Raw genomic sequence first — 26,480 nt, 5'->3', positions numbered from 1 at the left:
GTCCGGTCTGTACAACACATCACCAGGACTCAACTCAACTCAAGAGTTTGGTCCGCCCGTAGTTGGAATCGCTCGTTCCAATGACTCATTCAACTCATAGCTTGGGGACCCGCAACCCATGCGTACTTTACTTATCCAATCCCTTCGGATTGGATGTCCACACTTACTCAGAATGTAATGATTCCCAATCATTGAGGAGACCCCGGTCTCACCTCTGGTCCGACCACCAGGCTCCCAAAACTCATGCGTAGGGCTTTTCAAGCCTAAAACCCTCCTGTGTCATGCTCAGATCAAGAAGGCTTCCTCATAACAACCTCTCGCTAATTAGTGCGTATTACGGCTCCCCATAACATCACCACAACCTCCTACTGACTAGTGAGTACTACGGCTCCCCATAGTATCACAACAACCTCTCTCTGACTAGTGAGTACTACGGCTCCCCATAGTATCACAACAACCTCTCTCTGACTAGTGAGTACTACGGCTCCCCATAGTATCACAACAACCTCTCTCTGACTAGTGAGTACTACGGCTCCCCATAGTATCACAACAACCTCTCTCTGACTAGTGAGTACTACGGCTCCCCATAGTATCACAACAACCTCTCTCTGACTAGTGAGTACTACGGCTCCCCATAGTATCACAACAACCTCTCTCTGACTAGTGAGTACTACGGCTTCCCGTAACATCACAACACCCTTCCCTAGTAGCTCCTGAAGCTGCGAGGATAACTACTGCGTCTCTGGCGGCGCAAGGCGATAAGGCGCCTTGGCGATAGGCGCTGCCCCCGGAACCAACTCGATGCGAAACTCTACTTGCCTCTCGGGAGGCACACCCGACAACTCCTCGGGAAAAACATCCGGGGACTCTCGCACTATCGGAACGTCATCCATCGAACTTGGCCTCCCAGCGGCCTCTCGTGTGTCCATCACATAGGACACATACCCGCTGCAGCCTTGCTGAAAACTCTATCTCGCTCTGGCGGTTGAACAAAACGCCGACCCACATCGGTTACCCTCGTTGTACACCGTAAGTACTCCCCCACTGGGGTCTCGTATCGTCACCAACTGTCGCTCGCAGTCTATGACAGCCCTAAATCGGCTTAACCCAACCATGCCCACTATGACACACACGTCCCCCATCGATATCGGGACCAGATCTATCGGGGACTCAACACCGAAGATCTCGAGTACACATCCTCGACTCACATTCATAACATACTCCGCTCGCTCGTCCGCTATGGAAACTCGTAGAGGTCGACTCAACGCCTCTCGTCGGCTACTGATGTGCCGACCAAACGTTATTGACACAAATGATCGACTCGCTCCCGAGTCAAATATCACTAAAGCAGGTACATAACTCATAAGAAAAGTACCAGCCACGACATCGGGCGTTGCACGGACCTCCCCCGCCATCAACTGGAAGGCTCTCCCGCGAGCCTCGGTTGCCTCGGCCCTCGTTGGCCTGGCCTCGGTAACTCTAGCAGCAGGTGCGGCTTTCCTCAGATAGAATACTCGGTTCTTCCCCGCTTAGGGTTCGAACCATCCCCAATTGGCGTACCAACAATCTATCACCCCGACTGTCCCCACCAGTAATCATCGCACCTACTCTTGGAAGGTGATACGCAACTCTCGATGATCTCCTGACAGAGATCAAACAACTCCAAATACCAGGATCTCGTATGCAACCTTCAGTACTTACCATCGTGACTGCCTCTAGTCATTTAGGATCTCACACTATACCCTCACCGGACCTCCCAACTGTCCAGTGTTAACATTAACCCTGGATCTAGAAATAATGAACCATCATACCCCTCATCCTTGACTCCTTGCCCAACGTTCCAACATGCCCCTTATCATAAGAGCAGAAACCACATTTCCACTCCTTATACCTCTCAAGAACCATAGGAGTCACTGCCCTGATATACCCCTCTTGATCGCCCAACACTGCGGCTAACACATGCCCTATTATACTCAAATAGGGTGTATCCTGATCCTTGACCATTTCAGTCTTCACTGTCAACCTGCTCAAGCTATACCAATCCCTGGCGACAGACCTACTGCCGGATACTCTGATTGAAAAGTCACCATCAGTGCGATTCCACAGGGCTCACCCCAACTCAGAAACCGAAATCTCAACACCCCTTACGTCTCCCATAAGAAACGGAAATAGCACCACTCGGGTCACGGAAAGTGACATATCTACTATCGGTCGGCTCTCCAGCTCAGACCGTACCCCTCCATAATGCACCGTCCCTACTCATCTCTTAGTCTTGTGACTCCACTGGCATATCACCAACAAATCCCTTAGAGCTAACTCGTTTTCCCTATCAAGGGATGCTCCACTAAAACTCGTTCTCCCTGGCCTTCTGGGCCCATACTCCTTCACATCCGACCTTGGTCTAGATAATCGCTGCGGAATAACCGGCAAAACCAGAAGCACTCACCGCCACATTTCATGGTACTCGAACCATGTCCTCTCTTCTCAACCCGCCTCAAATCATGGTACTCGAACCACAAAATCACCCCTCGATCTGCCACCAATTATGGTACTCGAACCATGACATCACCTCTTGATCTGCTACCAATCATGGTACCCGAACCATGACATCACTTCTCGACCTGTCACCAATCATGGTACTCGAACCATGACATCACCTCTCGATCTGCTACTAATCATGGTACTCCAACCATGACATCACCTCTCGATCTGTCACCAATCATGGTACTCGAACCATGACATCACCTCTCGATCTTGCTACTAATCATGGTACTCGAACCATGACATCACCTCTCATTTTGCCACCAATCATGGTACTCGAACCATGACATCACCTCTCGATCTGCTACTAATCATGGTACTCGAACCATGACATCACCCCTCGATCCGCTACTCACAATCCTCCGGATCGCCACGGTCATTTCGTCAAAATCATACTGCGAATCTCTTCATCGCTAATACCGCTGCCCTCCGGCGTGTGCGGTGTTCCAACCATGATGTCTCTGAAACACAATATGAAGATACCAGAGACTCGATCGAGTATACTCGCACTCGATAACTCAACCCTACTTGTTCCTGAGTACCCAATGGATTCTTACTTAGGGTGCGCGCTGCTCCGGTGTCTTCAGTAGTACGGGCCCTATACTACCGTCCACACCGCATCAGTATTCACTCTAAGTCCTCCTCCTTGGATCCCAAGTCCCAAGTACTCTACTCTCTTTAACCATATGCTACTCACTAGCAGCTCTCTCATAACTCCTCGCTGCTATCTAAACACTCTCAAGTATCCCTAGCAGCAAAACTCCTAGACTAAGGCATCACATATCAGGCCACTCTAGTCCTAATAAGAATACCTAGTCTACTCTAGCATGCATAGCATAACTCATCGCATATCATAACATAATATATCTCATAACACTAATTGCAAGGGTATTTTGGGAATTCACCGTTCGGGCGCTGGCTGATCGTACACACGGCTCTGCTCTGTTTGTCTCAAAACTCTTTACTCTTGTGAAAAATTTTGCAAATTTTATTTTGAAAATCTCTCAATTCCTCAGTTTGAGTTCAGATACGCCCGAAGATGTATCCGAATCCCTCAAACCAAGGCTCTGATACCAACTTGTAACACCCACATTTTCAAAAACAATTTTTCACTTTTTAAAACCATATAAATTCATCCACAATTGCTTTCAAAAACAATATATCAATTTTATCTCACTACAAATCCCAAGATCAAATCATAATAAACTCTGCGGGTGTGTGTACAGATCATGCCGGCGCCTTTCCGCGATCACCACTGGTACCTGAAACACATAACACATAACACCGTAAGCATAAAGCTTAGTGAGTTCCCCAAAATACCACTCTAACACATATTAGCCACTCGAGGCTATGACTCTGCTGACCCTCTGGTCAGTGTGTCTCAGTGGGACCCTCCAGTCCCAACTCTCTGTGGGCTCTCTAGCCCTAACTCTATGGACCCAAAGGTCCTAACTCTGATAACTCTGGATCATGCATATCACATATCACAATAAATCTCAACACGTAAATAGCATACAAATACACTGGCACATAACTATAGAACATAACACACATTAGCCACTCGAGGCTATAACTCTGTGGGCCCTTGGGCCCTAACTCTGTGGACCCTCTGGTCCTAGCTCTTTGGACCTTCCGGTCCTAACTCTGGTATACACACAGCATAAATCACATAGAAATAATGCCGTGCCACAAATCACATAGATAACATACAATAACTCTGTCACATAACTCTGTTACCACTCTAGGTAAAGTATAGTGAGAAGACTCACCTCGGGTAACTCGGTAAAGCTCGAACTCTGTAAAATCTGGTCTAGCCCCCGCCTAATCATATGAAATATACACTCTAAATCAATACATCTCTCAAGGCTAGACTATTCCTCCTCTTAGTACTCTCAGAAGGGTAAAAGACCATTTTACCCCTCCCATGGCTCAAAGGCCCTAAAGTTGACCAAACCCTAAAAGTCAACAAAAGTCAACCCTCCGGGTTACGCTGCGCGTACCAAACACGTACGCTGGGCGTACCCGGCGTCCTCACAGAAACGGGGTGCGCGACCCCTTACGCTGCGCGTACTGAGATTACGCCCCGCGTAACTCTCAGTTTCAGTCCCTTAGCTCTTGAGGTCTTAATCAGTTAAGACTCTCGTCCAACTTTTAGATCTGACCGTTTCTAAGCCTCTTAATCCATAAAGTCGATAACTTTAAGCCTTTGCATGGCTGAACAAGTCACTAACACCCAAAATATACCACTTCTAGCCCTAGAAAGCTCAAAACTCTAGCATGTCCTCATATCAACGACCAAGATAGAAACTTTATGGATCTAAAACATAAATATCACTGAAAGGGGACAGATCTTGGACCATGGAGCACCTTACACTCATAAAGTCTCCACCTTTGGGACTTTTAACCCTAGAAATGGCCCATGCAACAACAAACCAAAAGAAGAGGAAAGCTTTGAACTTTATACCTCTAAAATCAGCTCCTTCCTCTGTAGATCTCAGATCCAAACTTGCACTTCAAGCTCTAGCCTCCACAAGCTCCTCTCCTTCTTCTTCACTAACACCCCAAGGCACTTTTAGCTCCAAAATCACACATACTCACTAAGGACGATGGGAAGTTCTCTCTTAGGGTTTTACTCACTGCTAGGGAGGCTGAGAAATGAGCCTTAGCATCCAATATATAGGGCACAAGTCAGAAATTAGGGTTTGCACCTGGACACATTACGCCCAGCGTAACCCTGAGTACGCCCAGCGTACTCAGGCGAGTCCGCGTCCAAAATAAGCGCATGAGTACGCGCAACGTACTCTTGAGTACGCCCAGCGTACTCATTTGCTACCAATTCCTCTTCAGGGCTTAACTTGACACTTTGAATAAAAGAAGGGCTACATAGCTGTACCTGAATTTCGGGATGTTACAGTATAAATTTGTGAAAATAAAGCAATCAAAATATAATGATGTTGTGAAAAAAATGAAACGAAAAAAACGACATTACACCTTCAAAAATAAAAAATAAAAAAAACTGTAGGTAATCCGTAGGTAAATACCTATAGATTACCTACGGATAACCTTTATCCGTAGGTAATCCGTAGGTATTTACCTACGGATTACCTACAGTTTTTTTTTTTATTTTCTATTTTTCAAGGGTCTAATGTCATTTTTATCGTTTCATTTTTTTCACAACATCACTATACTTTGAATGCTTTGTTTTCACCAAATTATACATAATCTAAACTTACATACAAATGTATGCATCGTTAGAACTCATTACTTATTTACAACTTTATTATTCTCTTTTTATATAATATAAATGAAAGTTATTTTTTATACACAAATAAAAATAAGTATACACATGTACATACAAACCATATACATATATTATGTTCGGTATATCACGTATTTGTTTAATGAGGTCAAATGGTGGCTCAAAAACAAATATAAATAGCTTTTTGTTTCATATATAGTAATGAGTTCTAATGATGCACATTAACATACGCTTATATAATGTATAACTTTATGAAAACAAAGATATCAAAGTATAATGAAGTTGTGAAAAAAAATTAAACGAAAAAGATGACATTTGACCCTTAAAAAAGAGAAAATACAAAAAAAACCGTAGGTAATCCGTAGGTAAATACCTACGGATAACCTTTATCCGTAGGTAATCCGTAGGTATTTACCTACGGATTACCTACGGTTTTTTTGTATTTTCTAATTTTTAAGGGTAGATATTGTTTTTTCAGTTTCATTTTTTTCACATCACTATACTTTGAATGCTTTGTTTTCACCAAATTATACATAATCTAAACTGACATACCAAGGTATGCATCGTTAGAACCCATTACTTATTTACAACTTTATTATTCTCTTTTTATATAATATAAATAAAAGTTATTTTTTATACACAAATAAAAATAAGTATACACATGTACATACAAACCATATACATATATTATGTTCGGTATATCACGTATTTGTTTAATGAGGTCAAATGGTGGCTCAAAAACAAATATAAATAGCTTTTTGTTTCATATATAGTAATGAGTTCTAATGATGCACATTCTTATACATACGCTTATATAATGTATAACTTTATGAAAACAAAGATATCAAAGTATAATGAAGTTGTGAAAAAAAATTAAACGAAAAAGATGACATTTGACCCTTAAAAAATAGAAAATACAAAAAAACCGTAGGTAATCCGTAGGTAAATACCTACGAATTACCTACGGTTAACCTTTATCCGTAGGTAATCCGTAGGTATTTACCTATGGATTACCTACGGTTTTTTGTATTTTTCTAATTTTTAAGGGTAGATATTGTTTTTTCAGTTTCATTTTTTTCACAAATGAAGGGCAAAATTGACAATTTACTTTAAAATTCATGGATGAATAAAAAAAACAACTGTGGAAGTATCACTCACCATAAATAAGACATCAAAAAAAAAAGACATCAATTTTTTTTAGTTATTATCAGCCATTTGCAATTTACCAATTTGTCAATAATTAGAGATACCTACAAAATTCCTACGCACTCTTATACCTACAGAATTCCTACGCTTCCTAAAACACAATTTCCCGCTTCTGTGCGACTCATCGATTACTTACTCAAACAAAACCCTACGACTAACACAGTAGGCGATTTCCGACCCTGCTGCAACACTTCCGGCGACGATTCCCGACAAATACCTACATCGTCGACAACTTCAGGTAACCAATTTGACTTCTGCGATTCCCAGACAATCGATCGACGACCCACATTGACTAAACAGTTGCAGTTGCAGGTTTGCCCTCCAGCCGTCACTGTCGCACACCACCACCGTTGCTGTCCCAAACCACCACCGTCGCTGCCCCACACCCCCATCGTCGACGCCTTCAGGTATGTATTTCGATTTCAGTTTGCTCACACTTTTACAAGACTCCAATTTTTCAGAACTATAGTTTATGTATGGCATTATATCTGAATCTTGTTTTTGGTAAATTCTAAGTTTAATATATGCAGAAAAGCAATTTCCATTTGCCCTTCGTTCCAACTCCTTAAATTGTGGACCCTTTAGAGCACCACCATACAGACATTGAAAAACAACATTAACAAACATTAGAACAATCATATGTGCAAGTTTATGCTGTCAAAAAAACAAAAGCATGGTATTTGAAACTAAATGTGCAAGAGACCATAATGGATCTGCCAATTTAATTGTTATACGGGTCTATATTGCATATATCTAATATTTTGTCTAGATTTCTTTATGGAGTGTAAGCTAATGGGCCAAAATCATTGCATGTATCTTGTTCAAAGTGTAAGCTAATTGGCCAAAATCAACAACCAAAGGCTTGTAATCACGAGTTATAAAAATGTTTTTAAGCTGCATGGAAATATGAAACCATGGCTTTATCTAAACATATACAATTTTCTGCTTTATCAGATTAATGACCATATTGTCCCTTCTCTCCGAATATAAAGAGTCCTTAAGGCGATACCAGTGGCATGTAATAAGTATTATAAATATAATTTTAATGCAATTAAAAAACAAAAAAATAAGGGCCCTAACTTCATAACATTACAGTCAAACATATACTTAAAACTAAAACAAATTATTCTCACCAAAATAAGGGTCCTAACTGGAAAGATCATAAGCATGCAGATTATGCCCCTTCAATACCAACATATTTATACATATTTGCCGTAAACTTTTTTCATAAATATCCCAACATTCAACAATTTTAAGTGGTCTGCCATTATAAAAGTCGACCAAAAAAAAGTCAAACCAAAACCAAAAGGTTGAAATTTCTATAAGAACAAAAAAACATCGGTTTAAAAGCAAGCAAAAAAGATTGTTAAAAAAAATATGGAAACGGAGAGGCAAACACATAATATTATTTTCCCATTTAATTGTTATTTATTAGTGGAAAAAGTTGTCCAAAAGCGGAAAAAAAAACCGTAACACTGATTCTGGGGGGCAGCCAGACATACGGGTGGTAGCATTGGATTTGAGGAGCACCGTCTTAAATTGGTAAGTAATCATAATTATAGATTTTAGTGATACATTTTTCTTTCAACACTAATTACATCAATTATGTTGTGTCGTTTATATAGAAACAGTTGACGGGTGAAGACCCCTCATTCATTGATCTTTATTATAAGACACATCTTACCGCCGAATCAAAGAAAATATATTTTGGGGGAGATAAAGAGGCGCCAGTGGATTTTGTGAATGAGACATCTAGGGTGGCGATCGTAAGTTGTCTTTATCTTTTTATATATTTACTAATATTAGTTTTTACTTTTTAGTACAATAACAAAAACTTTCTTTTGGTATATTGTAGGAATCATATAACAAAGCCCTATCTCAAAAATATGGTGATGATCCGACTCAACATAATGTGAATGATTCTGAATTGTGGACCCAAACACAATTGCTTAGGAAAGGCGGGAAACAAAAAGGTCCTGTCTATGGGGCAGGATACTCGGATCTTCACTTTCTGATGACGGGTGCATATTCTTATGAGTCAACTTCAGCTTCTGCTGACTTTGCAAAGTCACAACAGGAGGTACTATTATTTACATAATATATTATAGAGAAAAAAAATCAAGTAAAGAGGTACTTAATATGGCTGAAAAAAAATATGTTCATATTGGTAAGGTACATTGTTGTTACAGGTGAAAATTGAAATATGTTGTCATTATTAATATTAGGTAAAGTGCATTGTTATTATGGTTGAAAATGATACTATGTTGCTATTATTAAATTAGGTAAAACATAATGCTTTAATGGGTGAAAATTATAGTATGTTGCTATTATTGATATTTGGTAAAGTAAATTGTTGTTATTGATAATAATTTAAGTACATTGATATTATGGATTGGAAATGTAAAGTATAATGGTATAATGGATAAAAATATAGTATGTTATTAAGCATATTAAAAGTTATTATTATGGATATTAAAAACAATGTACATTGTTATTATCAATAGTATGTTTTTATATTGAATTAAAAGTAAAGTATATTGCTATCATGGTTTAAAGTTGAATTACATTTACTAACTGCATGTGTTTGTCTTGCTATGTTTAGGTAAATGAGTTGCGACAAAAAATGTCAAACATGGAACAAGCCATGGAAGAAAAGCAAAGTGAAATGAATTTGCAAATGCAACAAATGCGAAATGAAATGGAATTGCAAGTGCAACGACAATTGGCGGCCTTTATGAAACAAATCAATCCGTCCGGTAATCCACCAAGTAGTTCTTAGTTTTTGTTTTAGAACACTAAATTAATGTTATGTTATTGACTAGTTCTTAGTTTTTGTAATGGTATTGTAATGGTATTTTGAGTATTTGAATGTATGAATGGTGTGTTAGTGACTATTTTAATGGTAATGAATGTAATGGTATTTGACTATAATTTTAATTATTTATTTGGTTTTTTTAGCAGAAAATTTGGATATTTTTTAAATTATAAATTTAATATAGCAATAGATTTTTGACTGAATTGTAGGAAATAAATATTCTGTAGGAATTATAAATTTAATATAGCAATAAAAATTGGTAAAAAATTCATAGAAAATTTGTAGAAAATAAATATTCAGTATTAGGTATTCTGTAGGAATTAAAATCCAATAAAATTTGTAGGTATTCCGTAGGAAAAGATGTTGGTAGGTAATCTGTAGGTAATGTAGGTGGTAGGTATTCCGTAGGAAAATGTGTTGGTAGGTAATCTGTAGGTAAAGTAGTTGGTAGGTATTCTGTAGGAAAATCATTTCGTAGGTATTCTGTAGGAAAATATTCCGTATGTATTTTGTAGGAGTTTCGTAGCTAAATAACCCGTAGGTAACGTGTTCCGTAGGTATTCCGTAGTTAAATTTGTAACGGAATATTCCGTAGGAAATGCGTAGGAACGTTTGTAGCTAATTTGTAGGAAAAAATTACCCACGAGGGTTTTTCCAACAACCCGTGTTTTGTAGGAAATCTGTAGGTAACACCTTGTTCCTACGGATTTACTACCAATTCTGTTGTAGGTAATTACTTAGTTTTCTAGTAGTGAATGGATTTGTACGGTTGAGTTTTAGGTTCTTTAGACTTCCTCGGCTCAAATGTCTCAATGTGTCATACAGCTATGACCTCGTAGAATTGTCAGAGCTACCATCAAATGTAGTTGTCTTAGCGGATGATTGTACATCACTTGAGACCCTTGGAGATATTTCAAACTGTAAATGGTTGTGGAAAGTCTCACTTCTTTGGGGGGAAAAACTTGATGGAGACATAATACTAGACTCCATGCTCCGGGTTTGGCTTATATATGTATTTCAGTCTTTATATAAAACCAAAACATAAGAAGAATACATGTGAATCATAATGAATATGTTGTTTTGTGTCAGGGGAACGCCAAAGATTACTTTATCAGTATCAACCTTTCAAGCATGGACATTTGGAGCGGGCCATCTGCACTGTGGGTCGACTTGGTGAAGACTTATTATATGTCACTTCCATATGATTGGTACAATCACTTTTCTGGGATTTTGATGTTCTTCCAAAACAACAAGAACTTTGATAGCGACCCTAACATAGCCATCAAGGTGGGTGTACAAGAAAATTTTCAATGTGAGCTTGGTCAGAAATCTAATGAAACACTCGAGACTCATAACCCTGACACATATGTTGGATATGTTTCCTTTAGTTCATTGAGGCACACCAGATGCTTCAATTCAACATACAACATCATTTCATTTTCCTTAGACCCGGAGGGTTTGTATGGAGATGGGTATAAGTTTAGAGCTGTACTCTTTCCTAAAGATGATACAGTGCAAACAACAAAAGTCACTACAGATTCCTCAGAATTTTGGGATGAGGAGTAACTTTATGAAAGAAACACATTTACGATCCAACATGATTCAAATTCCTCTGTCGAGTTTTTATGGCATCCTCTTAGTCATTTTTTTTTATAAATGATCTGACTATGTTACCAATTTCAGTTAATGAATTTGTTCCTGTCGACCAAAGTCTACGCAGAGAAGTTTATTCAAGAGTCACTTTAATTAGTCTCAGTTTCATAGTGGTTTGATAATTGGTCATTGCTGTTTTTATTTCTTTTTCTTTTGTTAAAAAGAATTGCATATGAAATTGATAATTCTATTGTAAAATTTTGTCTTTCTCATATGATATTTGTGATTTTAGTGCATTTCTACAAGTCACAGTTGGTCAATATTCCAGTTTGCATCATCTAATGTTGTTTATGGAAAGTGATTACAAGTTTCCTTGCTGATAGAACATATGATTTGTGCTGTATATAGATACTGAGGGTATTCTAGAGAAGAGATAAAACTTTAATATGTTTGTAAGCCCAGTATGAGTATTAACTGCAACCTTGTTTTATGTGAAGAATACACTTATAAAATATATTTCTATGGCCATGGGTTGTTGTCGTGATACAAGTGCTATTTGCTTAAAAGCGTTCTGTAAGTTTTAAGATTTCAGGAACTTACTTCTTTGATATGTAGGGCGAATGATTAAGAAGGCTCTATATCAGCTTATAATGCACTTTGGCAGTTGATTTGTTACTGCAAAAGTTTATTGCTCCATTAATTTTGTCCTAATTACATCCACAATTTTAATAATAAAAAAAATCTGGCATTAATTCATGATGCAAAACTCTACAAACTCATACATAGGGAGTCACATTTATATTATTAGTATATACGAAAGCAGACCATAGTGTGTAGGATCTTGCATAATACAATACCAACAATATACAGTTGATTCAATACACAGATAGTGTCAGAGAAAACAGCACCTATTAACAAGTGTAATATTTATAAACATGTTCCACACACATATCATATGATTTTCTCCTTTGTGTGAATCAATAGGAATCAAACTCAATAAACTTTATAATCAAAACAAAAACCTCCTAAATATGAGGAGAAAAAACCACAAGAAGAGCTTTCACTATGTGGGACATAAACATAATTTAAAAACCTCCTACATGTGAGTACATAAGGGTTAATGACTTAAAATGGTAACATATTATTGGTTTTGTACACATTTAGTCCCTGACTTTTTTTTGTCCACATTTTACCCTTGAACTTGTTCTTGTGTATAAATTAAGTCATTATTACCGGTTGCTTCCGATTAAGCCTGTCATTTTGTGTTTGGATGGTTTACATGGCAATTACCCTCTTCCACCCTCATTTATCAAGAAACCTCATTTACGAACGAAGATCTAAGCTTCAATTGTATTTAATCCGTTCTTGATCAGTGCCTCATTACTCACCCTTCTCTTCTCTCAATCTCTCAAAACACCATTCTGATTCAATGGAGGAAAATAAAGCTTTTCCAAAAGTCGATGTACACTATAACGGTACTTTTGTGGCTAATCCGTTAGTGTATTTTGGTCCACAAGTACTACGTCTGAATCAAGATGCAAACGAGTTTGTTTTCTCTGATTTCATCAAATATGTTGAGAAGCTTATCGATTTTCAGTGCAAGCATGTGTATTACTGTATACCTGAAGTGAGATTGAGTGAGGGGCTCCAAACACTACAAAATGAATGTGACTACTCCGAGTTTCTTGAGGTTGCAAATGCTAACAGACATGTGGATGTGTATATTGACCATGATAATGAACCTATATTTGAGTGGATTCAAAAAGAAGAACCAGACGATGAAGAACTTGTGTATTCAGAAGAAGATGTTAACTCTGTTTTGGCAGATGATGAGAACTGTGAACATGAAGAGGATGAATCTGTTACATCAAGCAAAAGAATCTTCAAAAGAACCTATAATGATAAGTTTTTGAACAAGTTATGTCTAGTAGTTGTTGAAGATGAAGATGAAAAAGGCAATGAACTTCCAGCTGTCTACCCTAGGCATGATGCTACTCAGGAATGGAGGAAGATGAAGCCTGAACTAGGTATGAGATTCTCTTCTCCTGCTGAACTTAAGTCATCTCTCAGTAACTATGCAGTTGCACATGGATATGACTTGTATTATGAGAAGAATGACAAGGATAGGTTGCTTGTAAAGTGTTGTAAAGGAAAAAGACCACAATGCCCTTTTAGACTGTGGGCTTCCTGGATGAAAGACGAGCAAACATTTCAAATAAAGTCCCTTAGAGAAGACCATAGTTGTTAAAGGGCATTAAAACTTGGGTCAATTGTTACCTACAAGTAGATAAGGAAACAATTTGTCACTGATATTTTGGAGTCCCCTAAAATGAGTCTGAGGAAGATGAAAGCTATGGTATCCAAGTTATTCAACATAAATGTTAGTGTTGGACAATGTAGGAATGCAAAAAGATTTGCATTGTGTGAAATTGAGGGTGATTTGAAGGATCATTATTTCAAGCTGTGGGATTATGGAGCTGAAATTAAAAGGGCCAACCCAGGATCTCATGTTGAAGTGTATGTGCAGCCCCAAAATAATTCTATTGTGGTGTTTGAAAGGTTTTATGTGAGCTTTAAAGGAGTTGTTGATGGCTGGTTAGATGGGTGTACGAAGATAATTGGGATAGATGGATGTTTTCTGAAAGGCATCTGTAAAGGGGAGCTGCTCTCAGCAGTAGGCAGGGATGGAAACAATAACATATACCCAATAGCCTGGGCAGTAGTAAATGTTGAGAACAAGAGTACATGGAAGTGGTTCTTGGACAATCTAATGGAAGACATAGATGAATGGGGAAATGGTAATGGAATCACATTGATGTCAGATGGACACAAGGTACATATATACACAAATTATCTTTTACAAAAATTACCTTTTTCACAAACTAACATTCCAAATCAATGCAGGGTATAATGGAGGCTGTGAAAGAAAGATGTCCAGAAGTTGAGCATAGGTTGTGTGCTAGGCACATCCTTGCTAACTTCCATAAAAAGTTTAAAGGTGAGTGTTACATTAAGTCTTTTTGGAGGGCTGTAAATAGGTTGTGTGCTAGGCACATCCTTGCTAACTTCCATAAAAAGTTTAAGGGTGAGTGTTACATTAAGCCTTTTTGGAGGGCTGTAAAGGCAACTACAATTCAAAATTTTGAACTTGCAATGGAAGAAATCAAGAGCTTTGATGTAGGGGAATATGATTATCTCATTAAAAGGGACCCCAATTGTTGGTCAAGGGCTTTTTTTAAGGTTGGAATGAGATGTGATGCAATGGAAAATGGTGTGTCTGAGAGCTTCAATGCTGTTATTGAAGAAGCTAGAAGGAAGCCATTGATCACTATGTTGGAGGACATAAGGGTATTTGTGATGGAGAGATTGTACATGCAGAAAGGGAAAGGATTAGGCTGGAATTTGGCAATCTGTCCAACTATCAAAAGGAAACTTGGTGAACTAAAGAAGTTGAGAAGGTTAGTTGTTACAAACACTTTTACTTACTTTTTGTACATGCAAGTGCTAACTAACTTTTTCTACTTTTTCTATTGACAGATTATGGGCATCATATGTTAGTGGATACAAACAGTTTGAAGTTGTGCAATGTAATGAAAGGTATGGTGTTGACTTGGAGAAGAGAGAATGTAGATGCAGAGGTTGGAAATTGACAGGAATTCCTTGTATACATGTTATATGTGCCATATCTTCCTTGAATCTTGATCCAGAGGAATATGTTGCAGAGTGGTTTACTAAATCTGCATTTCTTAGGGCCTATGAGTACAACATACATCCCCTGAATGATAGTACCTTGTGGCCCCACATGCCTGATGTTAACCAGATACTACCTCCTATTGGGAGGAGGTTACCTGGTAGGCTATGTGTGAAAAGAAAAAGAGACCAAGCAGAAAATGAACTCAGTGGGAATACAAGGCATACTATAAGCAGGGAAGGTGTTCAACACAGATGTACAATTTGTAATGAAACTGGACACAACAAAGTTACATGTCCACTAAGGGGGCATTCTGAAGCAGGTCCAAGTAAAGAAAGAAAGAAGAGTAATGCAAGAAACTGTCCTTCACAAGCAGGTCCAAGCACTCCAGCTCCAAGTGCTCCAACACATGTCAATCAAGATCCTTTGACTCAAGAGCATGTCCCTGTGAATCAAGAGCATGTGAATGAAGTTCCTGTGAATGAAGTACCTATCAACCAAGATCCTGTGAATCCAGTACCTGTTAACCAAGTGCATGTGAATCAAGAGCATGTGAATGAAGATCCTGTGAATCAAGAGCATGTGAATGAAGTACCTATCAACCAAGATCCTGTGAATCCAGTACCTGTTAACCAAGTGCCTATGAATCTTGGTGTTAGAGTGCCTAAGAGTCTTGGTATTAGAGCAAGGAAGCCTTCAGGGAGAATCAACAAGATACAAATCAGGAAGCATGTTTTTCGAAAGGATGGCAAAGGAGTGACTGAGGACAACCTAGTTACTTTAGACTGATTAGGGTTACTTGTTTTCTTTTGCTTTGGAAGTATGTAATAGTACACTATGTATGGTGACTTTCTTTGTTAATTGGGCCAACTTTTGATGTAATTGACAATACTACCCTTGCTATTAACCTAGCAACTTTTTATGGCCTTTAAGTAATGGAATCGAATATGGTATCCTATGTGAATTGTGTTTTGTCTTTTTCAATCTTTATTGGTATTAACGCATTAGTTTATTAAGAAGGTTATAATGGGAATCATATGTCAATTGTCTACTGAGAATTATATTCCCTATTTGTTTCTATCAATGTCCTTTGTCTTTTGGTTGTTGAAATTGCAGACAAATTCAATTATCATTGTCCTTGTCTTTTGGATGTTGAAATTGCACCCAAATTCAATGTAAATTAGAATCAAATGTGTGCCATATGCAAACCCCATTCAATACATTAAATATAAACCATTCAATACATTCCATATAAACCATCCAATCCCTACATTCAAAACACCACAATTCAATACATCATACAAAACTATATTCAACTGTTTTCAGATAATATTACAACTGATTTCAACCCTATAACTATGTGCTTTATTCTTCAGCTCTTGAACTTATTTCTTCAAACATGCAACACCCTTTTTAACTGCTTCAAGTTCTTGTTCTAAATCCGGATTCCCAGTCACAGGTTCATCAATCCATCCCCAATACTTACACTTCTTACCTGGTTTCTTTGAAATCAAATATAAAGATTGTAAGAAGCTTATAATCTTTATTTGTTACAAGGAAAATCAAAAGTACAGTGGGAAATCAAGATCGACATACCACAGAATTGGGGCAAACTTTGAACATTTTGTTAGGGTTGTCTTTAGTCTTGGATGTGCATATTTGAACTGGGAGTCGACAATCAAAAATCTCCTATTTCTTTGCGATGGAACCAGATGAACTGGGAGTCGACATCTTCTTCTTCGATTGTGGGTATGGGTTCGAATGTTTTTTGATTGAATTTAGGGCTAGGCATAGTAATATAAGCAACGGAACTCAGAGATGATCCACGTAGGAGTGTTTTCTTTTAATGAGTGTCCACATAGGCAGCCATGTCAGCAAATATGGAAGCAACCGGTAATAATGAATTAATTTATACACAAGAACAAGTTCAAGGGTAAAATATGGACAAAAAAAAAGTCAATGACTAAATGTGTACAAAACCAATAATATGTTACCCTTTTAAGTCATTATCCCGAGTACATAAACATAAATTGTCCATTTTCATTCTTGTCCATTCAAACCATAAATCATGACAAAGTATATATATATATATATATATATATATATATATATATATATATATATATATATATATATATATATATATATATATATATATATATATATATATATATAATCCGTGAGAAACACGGGTTTAAATATATAATTTTCATAGTAAATATTCATAATTATTAATCAGTTATTTTAAATAAATATTTTAAATAAATTATTAATTAAGAGATATATCAAATTTTTAAAATTATTATAACTTTAAATTTAAAATATAATTAGAAAAAGTAAATTTGAATTTTAAAATGATTTGCCTAATATACCTTAATGACGTTTGTCATAATATTAATGAGGTGTTGTATTAGAGTAACACATGACAAAAGGAGATTAAAACTATTCTTTTATTAGAATAGGGATATATATATATATATATATATATATATATATATATATATATATATATATATATATATATATATATATATATATATATATATATATATATTAATTTTGTGTTCCTTTAGGAAGAGTATCTAACCAAGGTATTGTTCCATAGGGTTATTTAACTCCAACTTAGTTAATCCTCCACCGCCTCAAATACTTCTCTAGCCGGCTGTATAGTCCCATCATCAGTTATATGCTAGCCGGCTGAATCGATGGTTTCATCAAATTCGATTCGTAGTTGATAGTTGGACAAAACCGGTGATGGAGGGGAGCTTGTGACGCTAGCGGCAAAGCTGCTTCAACAGGTACCTCAGCTCCACCCACATTCACCTTCGATTAGAAACCTGCAGTCGTCGGCCTCCATTGGCGGTCATCCTAGGTGTTTCCCCCCTCTTCTTCACCACATATCAACACTTCATCGACCATCTTCATCATCCTTCTGATGTTGGGTTTTTGCCCTGTTTTTTTTCTCATGTCAGTCATGTTCCCTGACGACCTCTCGCTTCCAGCATGCGTCCGTAAGAAGGTTATTCACTATGGTGTGATATCAGATAAGCGGTTTCACCAACATACACTTCTTGACATAGGTTAGCTACCTTACATGATGGAAATTCTCCACAACTTCCGGAATGGCCCCAAAGTGATGTCTATGTGGTATCTTCTTTGGGGAGGCAATAGAGAAAGATGTTAACTCTCTTGTCGTGGTTGTTCTTAGTTTAATTGACTTGGGTTCTTCGATTTTTGCTCTACTTGACTATACAAATTCGAACTTGCTTTCAGCTTTAGTATTTTAGTTTGACATCTAATAAGCTTTGCCTGACGTAATTTTTTGGTTTTTTTATGCGAAATAGGAAGAAGAATGGTGTTTTTTTGGTGTGGGTACGTTGTGTTATATGTGTTATAGGTGGTATATGTGACTGGTCAATTGAGGAATTAGGGATTTGTGACTATAAGTTTTTCATGAATTTTCTTTCATGTTTCTACACCCCAACTGTTCGATGAAATGCCTAGAAGACTTTACTATTTGTTTATCATGGGTATATTTTGATTTGTGAACAGTTTCCAATCCTACGCTTTTGATTCGTGAACATAATCTTATTTTCTTTTAAAGAAAATGATAAATGAAAGACCTTTTTTGTAGATACAGCTTTTATAAAACTCCCTTTTTATAAACTTTACATTAAATTTTATAAAACTCTATTTTTATAAACTTTACATTAAATTTTATAAAACTCTTATATTAATTATGTAAAAGATGCTTGTGTTAGTGATAAATTATGAAGACCACCAAAAGTAAAAAGATTATTCTCATGGTCTCCCACTCACACCTCCCATCCACTTTCCTTTCCTTTCCTTTTTCTCCCAACATATTATTCTCTTCACCACTTAAACCTTCTCTATTATTTCTCTCACTCTCAATCTCGAAATTTCCTCCAAGAAATACTCATATTCCATCCAAGAACAATCTATTATACTCAAATCTTCATCCCTCTTGAAGCATTCATCAAGGTATGTTGTTAAAAGTTTTAAATTCATACAAGAAACAAATTAAATCCACCAAAATATCTAAAACTCATTTTATGCATAAATCTGATTTTTCTCAGAATACCATCAATAAAATAAGAAGTTCTGGAAATTTTCAGAAAATAACTTATTTTTATTGAATTATTATAATTATTGCAATAAAGTAGGGCAATAATTCACATAAAATACTTGTTGCATTCAATAAATTCTGAGAAAATTCTGGGATGACCTATATATTGATTAAACATGATATATGAAGTTTCATGCATTTATATTACTGTTTACTATTATTTATGATTTTATTGATTAATTAATAATGAAATATATAAAAAATACTTCCCATAGTCACAAACATCTAAAACTTATACACTGGGCTCTATATCATGTTATAAAACTATGGTTAATTTTATAGAATTTTTGGGAATAATTTACTATTTTTCCCGAATTTTGTGTTGTTTAATCATTAAAATATTAAATAAATACTAAAACAGTTCAGAAAAATATAAAAATTTTACAGTAATTCATACTGTATGAAATAATTATTTCCTAATAATTTCATATTTTTTCAACACTGTTTACTATTTGAAACCATTTTCCTAAGTATTTAAGCATGTAAAAATGCATTTTAATGATTATTTCATATAAATAATTGTTAAAATCTGTAAATAATTATAATTGGGCAAATTATTATTTTAATAAGAAATTATTAAAATCTGGCCTAAATTGAAAATATAAATTAATTATGCAAAGTAATTAATTCAATTTAAAATTCATTTCACAAATAAATACCTTAATATTATAATCAAAATGAATTATTGTTAATTCATCTAATATAAGAATATGTGTCTAATTATTTGTATTAATACTCCATTCTCGTTTAGCAGTTCCTAAACCAAAACTATTAATTATATTAGGTTCTACGCCATTTTGACCCGAACCGTCTATCGTACGACACACGCATTTCGTTTTGGGACTAGTGTGAGTAATCTACCCCATATTTTATAATTTTCAATACTTTTGGGGTGTATCATGTGGTTCTAATATGTTCCAACTTCATTTTATTGTTTTATCACAATTGAGACATTGTTGGGACATTTATACGTGAGTCATTAATTGTATAACTATTGTTTGTTTACGCTACATGTACTTGTAGTGCATTATCATTTTTAGTCTAATCTCCATGACTATGCCCGTATTCTTGAGGTACGTTATGGACAATAATAGATCTATTGGGTTGACCACCCCGCCTTGGGACGCTAAGGTGATTGATGGCACGTGGTTGAGTGTGTATGATGATTAGATGCTCCATCCTTTATATATATATATATATATATATATATATATATATATATATATATATATATATATATATATATATATATATATATATATATATAGGGTGAGGACTTATTGTTGTTGTTATCATTTGTTAATCAATTTTTGATTTATAAACCGTTATCTCAAATACTATTGTTTGTCGACTTCAAAAGAAAACAAATTTCAAATTATAAATGTTTCAACTTCACAATTTTCTCTACTAAAATTTGATTACTCACCAACTCTCGTAGTTGACCTGTTTTTACCCATGATGCAGATTTGAAGAATGAAGAATGATGAAAAATAGGTTGTGCCTTAGAAATCCACAAGACAATTTAAATTTGATGTAATAAATGTGGTTTGCATTTGTATTTGTACTTGTATGTTGTGGATCTTGTTTGCATACTTAGTACTTAATTGAATCTAATCACATTATAACCTAGTTGTCATGAGACTTTGAACAATATATCACGCCTTGATCGATTCCGACAAGGATCGGGGTGTGACAGATTGGTATCAGAGCCCTTGACTATAGGGAATTAGGTTAATTGCCTTGACCTAGTCTATAGCCTCTAGGGTCCTCTCGTATGCTAGTTTATAAAATGCACACACAACTGTATGCAATTCGCACTTAGAAAATCCTAGGAATACCTTTGTGTGTTAATTGCTCCCTTATATGCATACGTATTACTCCTAACACTTATATGTGTGCATACACTTGTGAATATTCTCCTCTTTCTCTGAAAATCATACACATATTCAAGTAGTTTTGTATATACGTATATATTCCTTAGAGCTCATAGGAAATTCAAAGCCATCCACTCTAGTTGGGTAGGATCATAGTAATGGACGCGTAGTAACTGGAAGGGGGAGGTGCCGGTAGCCCGAAAGTCCTGACTAGGTAAGCATTCGTATACATCCCAATCAACCGAGGGACCAGTTTGCTTACCTGGGGACCAAAGGCGAGAGTTCCCAAACCTATAGGCCAAAGCGCGTCATTCACATTACTTTTGAGCCATCAAAATACCCGACCTTATCAAACGTATCCGAAAGGATACACACCAAAATGGCCAACTCATTGGACTATTAAGTTCCCTAATGGGCCTAGAAGTGGGAAAGACATGTGAAAACTTAGTTTTGTGGGGGCCCACGCAAGTGCTACATGTTTCACATTTAGTAACCATGGAAAGCCCAAAAGGTGCCCAACACTCCTAACCATGGCCCAACAAGTGTTTTAAAATTATTTTACCCAACAATGTCTAAAAACTTTATTTCCATAATCAATTTACAAATAATTCACAAGTCCATATGCGTGTTTCTCGTAGATGGCATTACGACCCCCATACGCTGCTCGCAACAACCGAAGGCTAGCTGCCCTTATCGCCAAGGAGGTAGCAAACGTCATCCCAACAATTACAACCCAACTTCATTCTCTTCAGCCCCAAGCTCCAGCAACCACTCCTCGTTGCTCGTTCAAGCACTTTCGTGACTGCAATCCGCCTTACTTCAAAGGCATCGATGGTGCCACCGCACTCCTCACGTGGATTGAAGAAATGGAGAGTACTTTCATCCATAGCGAGTGTCCTGAGGACCTGATGGTCCGTCATGCTACAGGGTGCCTCCTAGGTCATGCTCTCACATGGTGGAACCTAGAAAAACGGGCAAAGGGAGAGGCTGTTGCCTTGGGAATGACCTGGTCAAAACTAAAAGAACGCATGATGGAGAAGTTCTGCCCTGACAGCGAACTGCAAACTCTCGAGGATGAATTCTGGAATCTGAAACAGGAGGGAGGCGACAACGCGACCTACACCAATAGATTCCATGATCTCTCGAGACTCCTACCTCACATGGTTCAACCTATGAAAACTGCAATACGCCGCTACATCAAAGGGTTACCACGCCAGATCCGTGATTCGGTGACCAGCAGCAGGCCATCTACCCTAGAATCCGCCATTGGAATAGCAGGTCAACTCAACGAGGGCAATATGAACGATGGTGTCCTCCCACGCAAGGGTTCAAAGATGTCAACTGAAAAGCCGACCCCTGAGACCCCCCTAATTGTCAAGTCCGAGTCCTCCCACCGACATGACAAAAAGAAGCGGAAAAGTCATCACCACAACCATGCTGTTATTACCCCTGCTACTCCTATCACCCAAGTTACCCCACAAGCCCAACCGAATAAAAAGCCGTATACCGGACCTCACCCCCTATGTAACCACTGTAACTATCACCATATGACCACCGGCCCGTGTCACCTCTGTACGAATTGTGGTCGCTATGGCCACTTGGCGGACACATGTCGTGCACCAAAAACTCAGCAACCACTCTATCTACCCTCAAATCAGCAAACACAAACCCGGTATCCAACTGGAACATGTTTCAACTGTGGTGACCCCACCCATTTCAGAAACGCATGTCCTAGGCTAGTCAATATCATCAACACCCAAGCCCAGGCAAATCCAACGGTGCAGGTTCCAGCTCCCAAAGGCTGAGCCTTTGTCATTACCGCAACCCAAGCAAAGACCGATAACAAGGTCGTAAATGGTACGTTTCTCATAAATGACTGCTACGCATCAGTACTTTTTGATTCAGGTGCCGATAAAAGTTTTGTGTATTTGGAATTTGAGCCCACACTTCACACATCTCGCACGATTCTTGATGAGTACTTTACCGTAGAAGTCGCCGATGGAAAATACGTTTCACTCAATGCAGTCATCCAAGATTGCACTTTCGATTTTTGCGGTCATAAATTTTCTGTCAAGTTAGTTCCTATGGAAATTGGTAGCTTCGACATCATCGTAGGAATGTATTGGCTATCCCAAAACCATGCTGAAATAGTATGTTACGATAAGTTCATTCGTATTCCTCTCGCCGACGGTCAAAGTCTTCGTATTTATGGCGAGACTCATTCGAAAAAGCTTAGTCTTATGTCATGTACTCAAGCTCGATCATATCTACGAAAAGAATATGGCTAAATACATAATACAAACTATAATACCCAAATTATACAAAATTTTCTGCATTAAAAAATCAATAGACTAACACAATGAAACTGAAAAGGGTATCAAACTATCAAGAGAAAAACACATACAATGTAGATTAAAATCCACTGATCATAACAAAATGACTAAAAAAAAAAAATAATAAACTCCTTGATTACATCCAAAAATACGTTAAAGAGAAAAGGTAAGGACTAAGGATTGTTAAGTTCTCTCTTCTTATAAATAGCTTTGAAGCAAGCTTGCCTAAGCTTCTTTGTTCTTTCTGTCAATTCCATACCTGGCAATTTCTCCATCATCTTCTTGTGCCCTTCTAACGTCTCTATCTCCTCCTTTAATCCCAACTCTTAGTTTTTTTTTAAAAAAAAGGTAGATGCAATATATTTTTCGTGTGAGTTCACAAAATTTACAATGAGTTAAGTTTATATAAATATAAATCAGGAAATCGTAGTAAATCAATTGAATTGATGTGGAATATGCCTAGGGCCATTGTTTATGTTATAAAGAAACTAATAATTAAAATTTTAGAAAATACCAAAACTACTTTGGTTACCAAGTGCAGGCATGCATGCATGAGTAATGTATAGAAGGTTATTATCGTAATTTACCTTGGCATTTTGAATGAGGGATTGTAGGCTCATAAGTTTTCTATGAGGCCATCTGTTTATGTTTAGCTCTCTGCATCTTTTCTTCAACAATGTTAACCCTATCCCTAGTTCCTTTGCCGCCATGATTATCGGCATCTCAAAGTACTTCGCTATCTCTTCAAACTCCAATGGTCTCAATCTCTTTGCCACCTTCCGGCCACCGTGATCAGTGGTGGCAGCACTAGAACTACATGTAGCCTCACCACCGGATTTACAGTCTTCACTGAAACTAACCAATGGTAAATTACCATCCTCCCAACAATCCCATAAGCTTATGTCTTTAAGGGGATCTCTTCCTATTAGAACATTGTATTTTGAAAATTTTGTTTAGTTAAAGCAATGTTGTCCAAAAACAATGCAATTTTGATTGCTATTATTGGATAGATTTGTCAATTATTTATGTTTGATTTTGATTTTTGTTTAATTTTGATTTATGTTTGATTTTGATTTATGTTTGATTTTGATTTTGTATGGTGTTTAAATATATGTTTTTATGATTATTCAAGAAGTTGTTTGGTTATTTTATAAACATAAACATTGAATTTGGCAAAAAATAATACAGAAGGGTAAAATTGTTATTTTTATAATTTAGCACATCAATTCAGAGGTTCCAACCAAACAGCATGTTACAATTCATATCTTAAAAATTCAGACCCTCTTAGAAATTCAGATCTCTTAAAAATTTAGATCTTAAAAATTCAGATCCTGCCAAACAGCCCCTTAGTCCGGCATGGATAAGAAAAAAAACACGAATAAAATATTCCATACTCTGAACCCATCTTGGGTACTTATATTTTCTGATGATTTTACGTATGTTCATTTTTTGGAGTAATGTTGGAGAAGAAGACGACTCTTGAAAAGTATCCAGGATAATCATCCAAACACTCTTAATTAATGAGAAATTAATGCTTGTAGAGTGCAATCAGAGTGTGAAAAGAAAAAGGACGAAAATATCATCGGGGTGCAAGTCACATTATCCTATTTAGGCAGTTATACTACGGAACGATGACTTATAATTAGAACGGTAACATATTTTTCGATTTGTATACATTTAGTCACTAAGTTATTTTTTGTCCACATTTTTTCATTAAACTTGTTTGAATGTTCAAAAAAATCCTTATGACCTGTTATCGCGGGTTTAGCCGGTTTCTGACGTATTTGCCATGTTGTGGCCCATCCAATGCCACTTCGTGGTCATACATAAATTCCAAAATATTAAATGATTAACTTAAGAAAAGAATACATGCAAACTAGATGTTACAATTCTCTCTCATTTGAATCGGATTTCGCTCTCGAAATCCTATGCAGTAAACAGGTCAGGGTAGTGGGTACGCATCTCCTCCTCGGGTTCCCATGTCAATTCGGAGCCCTTCTGGTGCTACCAATACACCTTCATCAAACTTACCACCTTGTTGCGCATGGGCTTCGTCTTCCTATCAAGAATCGTCATCGACCGTTCAACATAATTCAGATGATCATCAACTTGAATATCATTCAGTGGAACTATAGCTGTCTCGCCGGTCAAACACTTTCGCATTTGAGAAACATGGAAGGTGCTATGAATCCGACTAAAGGGCTGTTTGGTAGGATCTGAATTTTTAAGATCTGAATTTTTAAGAGGTCTGAATTTCTAAGAGGGTTTGAATTTTTAATATCTAAATTTTAAATATGTTGTTTGGTTGGAACCTCTGAATTATTGTGTTGAATTATAAAAATGACAATTTTACCCTTCTGTATTATTTTATTGTTGAATAATTATAAAAAATGATATAAACACCATACAAAATCCAAATTAACATGAATCAAAATTAAAAAAATCTATATAATAAAAATGACAATTTTACCCTTTTGTTTAGAATAATAATAAATACCACAAATCTATTTAAAAAATTAAGAAATTCATACAATACATTATTAAATTGAAAAAAAAAACCTCATAAGAAATCTATCAAAGGTGCCTCAACCGGTATGTATCTCCTTATCTTCCTCTTTATACGTCATCTGATCTTTAGTAGTATTCATGGTTCCATTTTAGACTCCTTTCATCTCTTCCTCTTTTAGTGCTCATTTAGTATTCATCTCTTCTGATTTATGTTGATTTTTTATTGTCTTTGATTTCATTTAAGGAGAATAAGCATTTCTATGTGACTTGAAGAGTTTACAATTAATCCATATCTACACTCAACAGCCTACATGTAAGGGAATTTGTTCAATCCCATGTCTTGGTGTATTAACAATAAAGTCAAACACTTTATCAAAAGAGGATTTCATTTAGGCATTTCATCAAATGGTTTATATGCAAGAAAATGTAATATTTAAATATATCTTATGTGACATACCTGTATATTAAAACTTGTTTCCAATTGCATCTCAACACATAAAACCTTCAAGCAAT

At 36.7% G+C, this 26,480-nt stretch overlaps 1 long non-coding RNA gene across 2 annotated transcripts; it reads left to right on the top strand.

The window, feature by feature from the left end:
- The first annotated feature begins 7,067 nt into the window (after positions 1-7,067).
- Positions 7,068-9,927, top strand: LOC145128526 (uncharacterized). Of its 2 annotated transcripts, none has more exons than XR_013716967.1 (6): positions 7,068-7,244; positions 7,313-7,413; positions 8,442-8,548; positions 8,632-8,772; positions 8,862-9,086; positions 9,609-9,927. It is a non-coding gene; the product is annotated as an uncharacterized LOC145128526 (long non-coding RNA). The 2 variants fall into 2 exon arrangements; XR_013716966.1 differs by having other exon boundaries at positions 7,069-7,244; positions 7,319-7,413.
- Positions 9,928-26,480: the final 16,553 nt, after the last annotated feature.

Source organism: Lactuca virosa, chromosome 8 (genome assembly GCF_052849685.1).
Source record: "Lactuca virosa cultivar CGN04683 chromosome 8, Lactuca_virosa_CGN04683_v6, whole genome shotgun sequence".
NCBI classification, from domain to species: Eukaryota; Viridiplantae; Streptophyta; class Magnoliopsida; order Asterales; family Asteraceae; genus Lactuca; species Lactuca virosa.
The sequence above is the reverse complement of the archived record's forward strand: the minus strand, read 5'-3'. Positions and strand labels throughout refer to the sequence as shown.